Source organism: Coturnix japonica, unplaced genomic scaffold (assembly GCF_001577835.2).
Source record: "Coturnix japonica isolate 7356 unplaced genomic scaffold, Coturnix japonica 2.1 chrUnrandom581, whole genome shotgun sequence".
Taxonomy (NCBI): domain Eukaryota; kingdom Metazoa; phylum Chordata; class Aves; order Galliformes; family Phasianidae; genus Coturnix; species Coturnix japonica.
This window is the reverse complement of record NW_015439955.1, coordinates 7,146-14,601: the sequence shown is the minus strand read 5'-3', so window position 1 is coordinate 14,601 and position 7,456 is coordinate 7,146. Positions and strand designations below refer to the sequence as shown.

The window sequence follows — 7,456 nt, the reverse complement described above, 5'->3', positions numbered from 1 at the left end:
GGTCAGAACCCCATAGCTGGTTATGGGACCCCATATTTGGGTCAGAACCCCATGGCTGGTTATGGGTCCCCCATATTTGGGTCAGAACCCCATAGCAGGTTATGGGACCCCATATTTGGGTCAGAACCCCATAGCTGGTTATGGGACCCGATATTTGGGTCAGAACCCCATAGTTGGTTATGGGACCCCATATTTGGGTCAGAACCCCATAGTTGCTTATGGGACCCCCATATTTGGGTCAGAACCCCATAGCTGGTTATGGGACCCCATATTTGGGTCAGAACCCCATAAGTAGGTTATGGGCCCCATATCTGGGTCAGAGCCCCATAGCTGGTTATGGGGCCCCATATTTGGGTCAGAACCCCATAAGTTGGGTCAGAACCCCATAGCTGGTTATAGGACCCCCATATTTGGGTCAGAACCCCATAGCTGGTTATAGGACCCCATATTTGGGTCAGAACCTCATAGCTGGTTATGGGTCCCCCATATTTGGGTCAGAACCCCATAGCTGGTTATGGGGCCACCATACTTGGGTCAGAACCCCATAGCTGGTTATAGGACCCCCATATTTGGGTCAGAGCCCCATAGCTGGTTATGGGTCCCCCATATTTGGATCAGAACCTTATAAGTTGGGTCAGAACCCCATAGTTGCTTATGGGGCCACCATATTTGGGTCAGAACCCCATAGTTGCTTATGGTAACCCCATAGTTGGACCCAGAACCCCATAAGTTGAGTCAGAACCCCCATAGTTGCTTATGGGACCCCATAGTTGGGTCAGAACCCCATAGTTGGGTCAGAACCCCATAAGTTGGGTCAGAACCCCATAAGTAGGTTATAGGACCCCTATATTTGGGTCAGAACCCCATAAGTTGGGTCAGAACCCCATAGCAGGTTATGGGACCCCATAGCAGGTTATGGGTCCCCATAGCAGGTTATGGGTCCGCCCCCCAAGTGCCCCCCCACCTTCTTGAGCTTCTCGATCTCGGCCTCGTCCTTGCGCACGCCCTGTTCCCACATCAGAACCTTCTCCTGGTCCTCGCGCAGCTGGTTCCGCTCAAAGTCCAACTGGATCCCGAGGCGAGTTCTTCTGGTTTTCATAACTCAGCCTGGGCCATTTTGGGGGATTGGGGGATTTTGGGTGTTTTTTTGGGTGAATGGGGGATTTTGGGGTTGTTTTAGGATGATTTGGGGGAATTGGGTGATTTTGGGTGATTTGGGCGGTTGATTTTGAAGGGGATTTTGGGGTGATTGGGGTGTAAGTTGGGATTTGGAGATTTTGGTGTATTGGGGGATTTGTGGGGTGATTTGGGTGATTTGAGGTGAATTGGGGTGATTTTGGTGATTTGGGGCTGAGTTGTTGGGGTGATTGGGGGGATTTGTGCTATTGTGGGTTGTTTTGGGTGATTTGGGGATTTTGGGAGTGATTGAGGGATTTCTGGGTGAATTGGGGATTTTGGGTGTTTTGGGGTGATTTTGGGGTGATTTGGGAGTGATTTGAGGGGATTTTGTGGGGTGATGCTGGGTGATTTTGGGGGTTGGGATTTGATGTTTTGGGGTGTTTTTGGGGTGATTTTGGGGTGAATTTGGGGAGTTTGGGTGTGAATTGGGGGGATTTTGTGTTATTTTGGGGGGTTTTGGGTGATTGGGGTTGATTGTTTGGGGGGGGGTGGGGGATTTTTGGGTGATTTGGGGAGATTTTGAGGGTGAATTGGGGGGATTTGGGGGATGATTTTGGGTGATTGTAGGTGTCGATTTTGGTGTGATTCTGGGGTGTTTTAGGGTGATTTGGGTGAATTTTGGGGTGATTTGTGGGGCTTTTGGGGTTTATTTGGGGCGATTTGAGGGGGTGATTTGGGTAGTTTTTGTGGGAGGGTTTTGGGGGAATTGGGGGGCATTTGGGTTGTTTTGGTTTTTTGGTGGGGATGATTTTGGGTGATTTAGGTGATTTTTGGGGTGTTGGGGGTGATTTGAGGGGATTTTGGGGTGAATTGGGGGATTTGGGGGTTTTTGGGGGATTTTGGTGGTTTGGGGTTGATTTTGGGGTGATTTGGGTGAATTGGGTGCTTTGGGGAATTTGGGTGATTTGGGGGTGAATGGGGGGATTTTGGGAGTGATTTGGGGCTGATTTTGGGTTAATTGGGGATTTGGTATGTTTTAGGTGATTTTGGGGTGATTTGGGGGATTTTGGTGATTTGGGTGATTTGAGGGGTGAATTGGGGATTTTTGGGTTTTTTTGGGTTTATTTGGGGGATTTATTTTTGGGTCAATTTTTTAGGGTGATTTTGGGGTGTTGGGGGTGATTTGGGGGATATGAGGGGTATTTGAGGGGATTTTGGGGTGAATTGGGGATTTGGGTGTTTTTGGGTGATTTGGAGTTATTTGGAGGATTTTGGGGTGAATTGGGGGTGATTTGGGTTTTTGGGGGGGATTTTGGGTGTTTTTTAGGGCTTTTGGGTTTTTTGAGCAGGTGATTGCGGGGCAGCCTTTAGGGTTATTTCTGGGTGATTTTGGGGTGAATTGCGGGGGATTTAGCGCGGATGATTTTGGGCGCTGATTTGGTGGTGATTTTAACGGGGCGATTGCGGGATGATCTTTGGGCGTATCTTTGGGCCGTCATTCATAGGGGGATGTTGAGGGGGTATTTGGGGTGATTTTTGGGTGTGATTTCTGGGGTGAATTGGGGGGGATTTGGAGCTGTTTGAGGGGATTTTGGGGTTATTTAGGGGGGGATTTTGGGGTTATTTAGGGGGATTTTTGGGGTGAATTGGGGGATTCAGGGGTGATTCTGGGTGATTTCAGGGGGGATTTGAGGGAAATTGGGGATGATTTTTGGTGTGATTTTGGGGGTGATTCTGAGGGGCAATATTTTGGGGTGATTTCAGGGTGATTCTGGGGTGATTTGGGGGGGGTTGGGGGTGATTTTTGGGGTGTTTTGGGGTGATTTCAGGGGTGATTTTGGGGAAATTCTGGGGTGGTTTTGGGGTTGTTTTGGGGCTGATTTGGGGTGAATTGGTTGGTGTGTTTTGGGGTTTATTGGGAATGATTTTTGATGGTCGACTTCGGGGTGAGATTTCAGGGTGATTCCTGGGGTCATTTTGGGGTGGTTTTGGGGTGATTATGGGGTGATTTTAGGTGGGGTGGTGGGGGTTATTCTGGGGTGACTTCAGGGTGATTTTAGACAATTTTGGGGTGATTTCAGGGGGGATTTTGGGGTGGGAATTTTTGAGGATTTATCAGGGTGATTTCGGGGGGTGATTTCGGGGTTGGTTTTGAGGGGATTCGGTGGATTTTGGGTGATTTTGGGGTTGTTTTGAGGTGATTTCAGGGTGATTCTGTGGGTGATGTTTTTAGGGATTTGGGGGTGATTTTGAGGGGATTTAGGAGGGATTTTGGGGTGATTTGGGCGGGTGATTGGGGGGATTTGGGGGTTATTTGGGGTGACTTTAGGGGAAGTTTTTGGGGTTTATGTTTGGGGATGATTGAGGGGTGATTTGTGGGCTGATTTTAGGGGGCGTTGGGGGGTGAGTTTGTGAGGGGGATCTGGAGGGAATTTGGGGTTATTTTGGGGGTGATTCCGGGGTTATTTTTGGGGGGGATTTTGGGATGATTTTGGGGTGTTTTTGGGGTGATTTTCAGGGTGATTTTTGGGTGAATTGGGGGATTTTTTGGGGTATTATTTGGGAGGATTTGGGGTGAGCATGGGGGGATTTTGGGTTATTTGGGGGGATTTTGGGGCGAATTGGAGGATTTTTTGGCGGTTATTTCCGGGGGTATTTATACCTTGGGTGGATTGGGGGGATTTTGGGGGTTTTTTTGGGGATGATTTTGGGTGAATTGTGTGGTGTGGGGTGATTTTCAGGGTGTTTTGCGGTTAGGGAGTGATTTTGAGGGGATTTTGGGGTGGTTTTGGAGGCCGTAATTTTGTGGGTGATTTCAGGGGTGTTCTGGGGTGATTTAGGGGGTGTTGGGGTGAGTTCGGGGTGATTTGGGGGATTTGGGGTGAATTGGATTTTCGGGTGAATTGGAGGATTTTGGGGTGATTTTGGGGGCATTTTGGGGTTTATTTGGGGGATTTTGGGGTTTATTTTGGAAGGATTTTTGGGGTTGGAATTGGGAGGATTTGGGGTTATTTTGGGGAGGATTGGGGTGAATACTTAGGGGGGGATTTGGGGGTGAATTGGGGTGATTGTTGGGGTGATTTGGGGGGGTGATTTTGAGGGGGAATTTACGGGGGATTTCTTGGGGGATTTTTGGCGGCTGACTTTGAGGGTGATTTTAGGGGGGGGGTTTGGGGCGGGGTGGCCTGGGGGGTTTGATTTGGGGGGGATTTTAGCGGGTGATTTTTGGAGTCGCATTTGGGCGTGATTCTGAGGGGTGATTTTAGGCGGGATTCTTAACCCGTGGGGACTTGTGGGGGTGATTTTAGGGTTATTTGGGTTGATTTTGGGGGATTTGGGGGATTTTTGGGGGTGATGTGTTTGGTGAGGATTTAGACCTGATTTGAGGGGATTTTGGGGTGGTTTTGGGGTGATTTCAGGGTGTTGGGTTAGGGTGATTTAGAGGGGGATTTTGGGGATGATTTGGGTGAACTTGGTGGGTGATTCGGGTGATTCTGAAGGCAATTTTTGGGGTATTCTTAGGGGGATTTGGGGTGATTTTTGGGAATCGTTTTGGGTGCATTTTGTGTGGTTTGGGGTGATTTTTGGCTGGTTTTAGGGGGAATTGGGGGTGATTTTGGGATGATTTTTGGGGGTGATTTCCAGGTGAGTTCACTGGGTCATTTTTGTGTTAGAGAAAGGTGTGATATTTGTATGTGAATCTAATTATTTTTAGGGTATTTTGGAAAATGCTCTGAGGAGGTGAGGGATAGTCAAGTCATGTGTGTCTTGCTACGTATCTGGGTTTGGTACACTTAGGATGATAAGTAGTACGGGGATGGTGAATGTGGAGAGGTGTTTGTCTGAGTATCCAGAGTGGGTATTAGATTTGTGGTTGTGTGGTAAAGAATTTAAGGTTATCTTAGAGGAAAAAGTGCACTATATTATGAGAGTGGAGGGTGAATGAACTGTTCTTTTCAGAGAGTGAGAAGCCTAGGTGGGGGGCACTGTAGCAGTGGGCCAATCACTGTGGTTGGTTGAGTCTGTAAGAAAGCAGTATGGGAGGATTGGCGTTTGTGACCAGTACTTTCCATACAGGGCTATTTATGTGCTGTGCAAAATGTGAGGTTAGAAATGGGAAGGTTTCTAATCACGAGAGAAGTGCAGCTTTCCACTAAAAATGCTCAGTGGGTACTTCAACTTTGTCATCCTACTGACAGCGCTTGATCAGTGTATGAAAGTGACTTGTCAGCTTTAGTTACAAAGGAGCACAACTTGATCGCGAGGATTTGGGTTTATTCTGTGAACTGTGGTCATTGTTTTGGTTTTTTGTGTTGGTTCTCCCCTTTTAGCCTCAATACCATTAACCATGACTTAAGAGTGTGTGTGGGGGTTCCTCCTGAAGCTTTTAGGAGCTTTTGGCCTTAGCAATGGTGAGTTTTCTGTGCCAGGTGTGTCTGATGAAAGCACACCAGATGTGTTTGTAGAGCATACTCAAGACTTTGACTGGAAATATGCTGTTGTTGCAAATTCCTGGAATAGATTCCAGCTTTTGTGAAGGCGCCAAACAGGTTTCATTTGGGCTTTGTTTTGGGAGGGTTGCATGTTAGTGAGAACGAAGATCTTTTTCTTGGAGTTTCGAGAGAGTGGAAATGCCATTGAAGACAAGAGATACAACACAGAGTGTTTTCTTATATCACTATTCGGGTGACTGCGCTGGGTCAGTGAATGTTTGGGGGGTTGGTGGGGTGATTTGGGGTGATTTGCTCAGGGGGATTTTGGGTGATTTCCAGAAGCTGAATTTTGCCGGTGAAATGTGTGGGGCTGTGTTTTTGGTTTTTTTTGGGGATGACTTTTGGTGGTGAATGTTCGGGGTGATTTGAGGGCAATTTTGGGGTGATTTTAGGGGTGATTTGAGGGGGATTTTAGGGGGGATTTTGGGGTGTTTTGGGGTGATTTCAGACTGATTTTGGGGAAATTCTGGGGTGTTTTAGGGGTGATTTTGGTGTGATTTCTGGGTCGATTTCAGGGGTGTTTTTGGGGTGATTCCGGTGTGATTTTGGGGGTGGTTTTGGGGTGATTTCAGGGTTGATTTTGGGATCAATTCAGGGGTGTTTTGGGGACGATTCTGGTGTGATTTTGGGGTGATTTCAGGGTTGATTTTGGGGTCGATTCGGGAGTGTTTTTGGGGGTGATTTTGGTGTGATTTCAGGCTGATTTCAGGATCGATCTTGGGGGTGATTTCAGGGGTGTTTTTGGGCTGATTTCAGTGTGGTTTCAGTCTGATTTTGGTGTGATTTCAGTTTGATTTCAGGGGTGATTTTAGTGTGATTTCAAGGGTGTTCTTCGGGTGTTTTTTTGTGTGATTTCAGTGTGATTTTTGGATGATTTTGGGGGTGTTTTTGGGCTGATTTGGGTCAGATTTGGGTCAGATTTGGTGTCATTTTTGGGCTGATTTCCACCTCTTTTTGGCGATCTCGTTCTGTCTCTTCACTTTTTCCTCCTCGAACTCGCGGATGTTGCGGACCCCGATTTCACGGCAAAACTCCTCAAAAACCTCATCCTCCACCTGCATTTCAATGGGGACACGGGTCCATTGACCCCAAATCCACCCCATAAACCCAAATCTATGCATGTGAATTGGGGGGGGTCCCTAAAACCCTATAAGCCCCCCCATCCCCTATAAGCCCCCCCCCCAAATCCCCATCCTAAAGCCCACCCCCCTCAAAGACCTCATCCTCCACCTCCCATTTCAATGGGGTCCATTGACCCCAAATCCACCCCATAAACCCAAATCTATGCATGTGAATAGGTGGGGGGTCCCTAAAACCCTATAAGCCCCCCCATCCCCTATAAGCCCACCCCCCTCAAAGACCTCATCCTCCACCTGCATTTCAATGGGGACACGGGTCCACTGACCCCAAATACACCCCATAAACCCAACGTTGAGTTGGGGGGGGTCCCTAAAACCCTATAAGCCCCCCCATCCCCTATAAGCCTCCCCCCTTAAAGACCTCATCCTCCACCTGCCATATCAATGGGGCTATGGGTTCATTGACCCCAAATCCTCCCCATAGACCCAAAGTTGAGGTGGTGGGGTGACCCCAAATCTATGTATGTGAATAGAGGGGGGGTCCCTAAAACCCTAAAAGCCCCCCACCCCATTTCAGACCTGGTTCATCTTCTCCTTCAGGTCCCTCATCTCCCTCTCCCGGCCCTGGATGATCCTTTTAATGTCGTTGATTCGGGGCCCGAAATTGGCCAGTTCACTTTCCAGTTTGCTCTTCTCCTATAGGGACATCATATAGATTATATAGGGGTTAAATCCTATAGGGACATCATATAGATTATATAGGGG

General features: G+C 48.0%; 1 long non-coding RNA gene across 1 annotated transcript; it reads right to left on the bottom strand.

Annotated features, from left to right (window-relative positions):
* Positions 1 to 6,367: 6,367 nt before the first annotated feature.
* LOC116652669 lies at positions 6,368 to 7,418 on the bottom strand. The gene is made up of 2 exons (XR_004305807.1): positions 7,271 to 7,418; positions 6,368 to 6,667 (listed from the first exon to the last, which is right to left on the bottom strand). It is a non-coding gene; the product is annotated as an uncharacterized LOC116652669 (long non-coding RNA).
* Between the last annotated feature and the right edge of the window lie 38 nt (positions 7,419 to 7,456).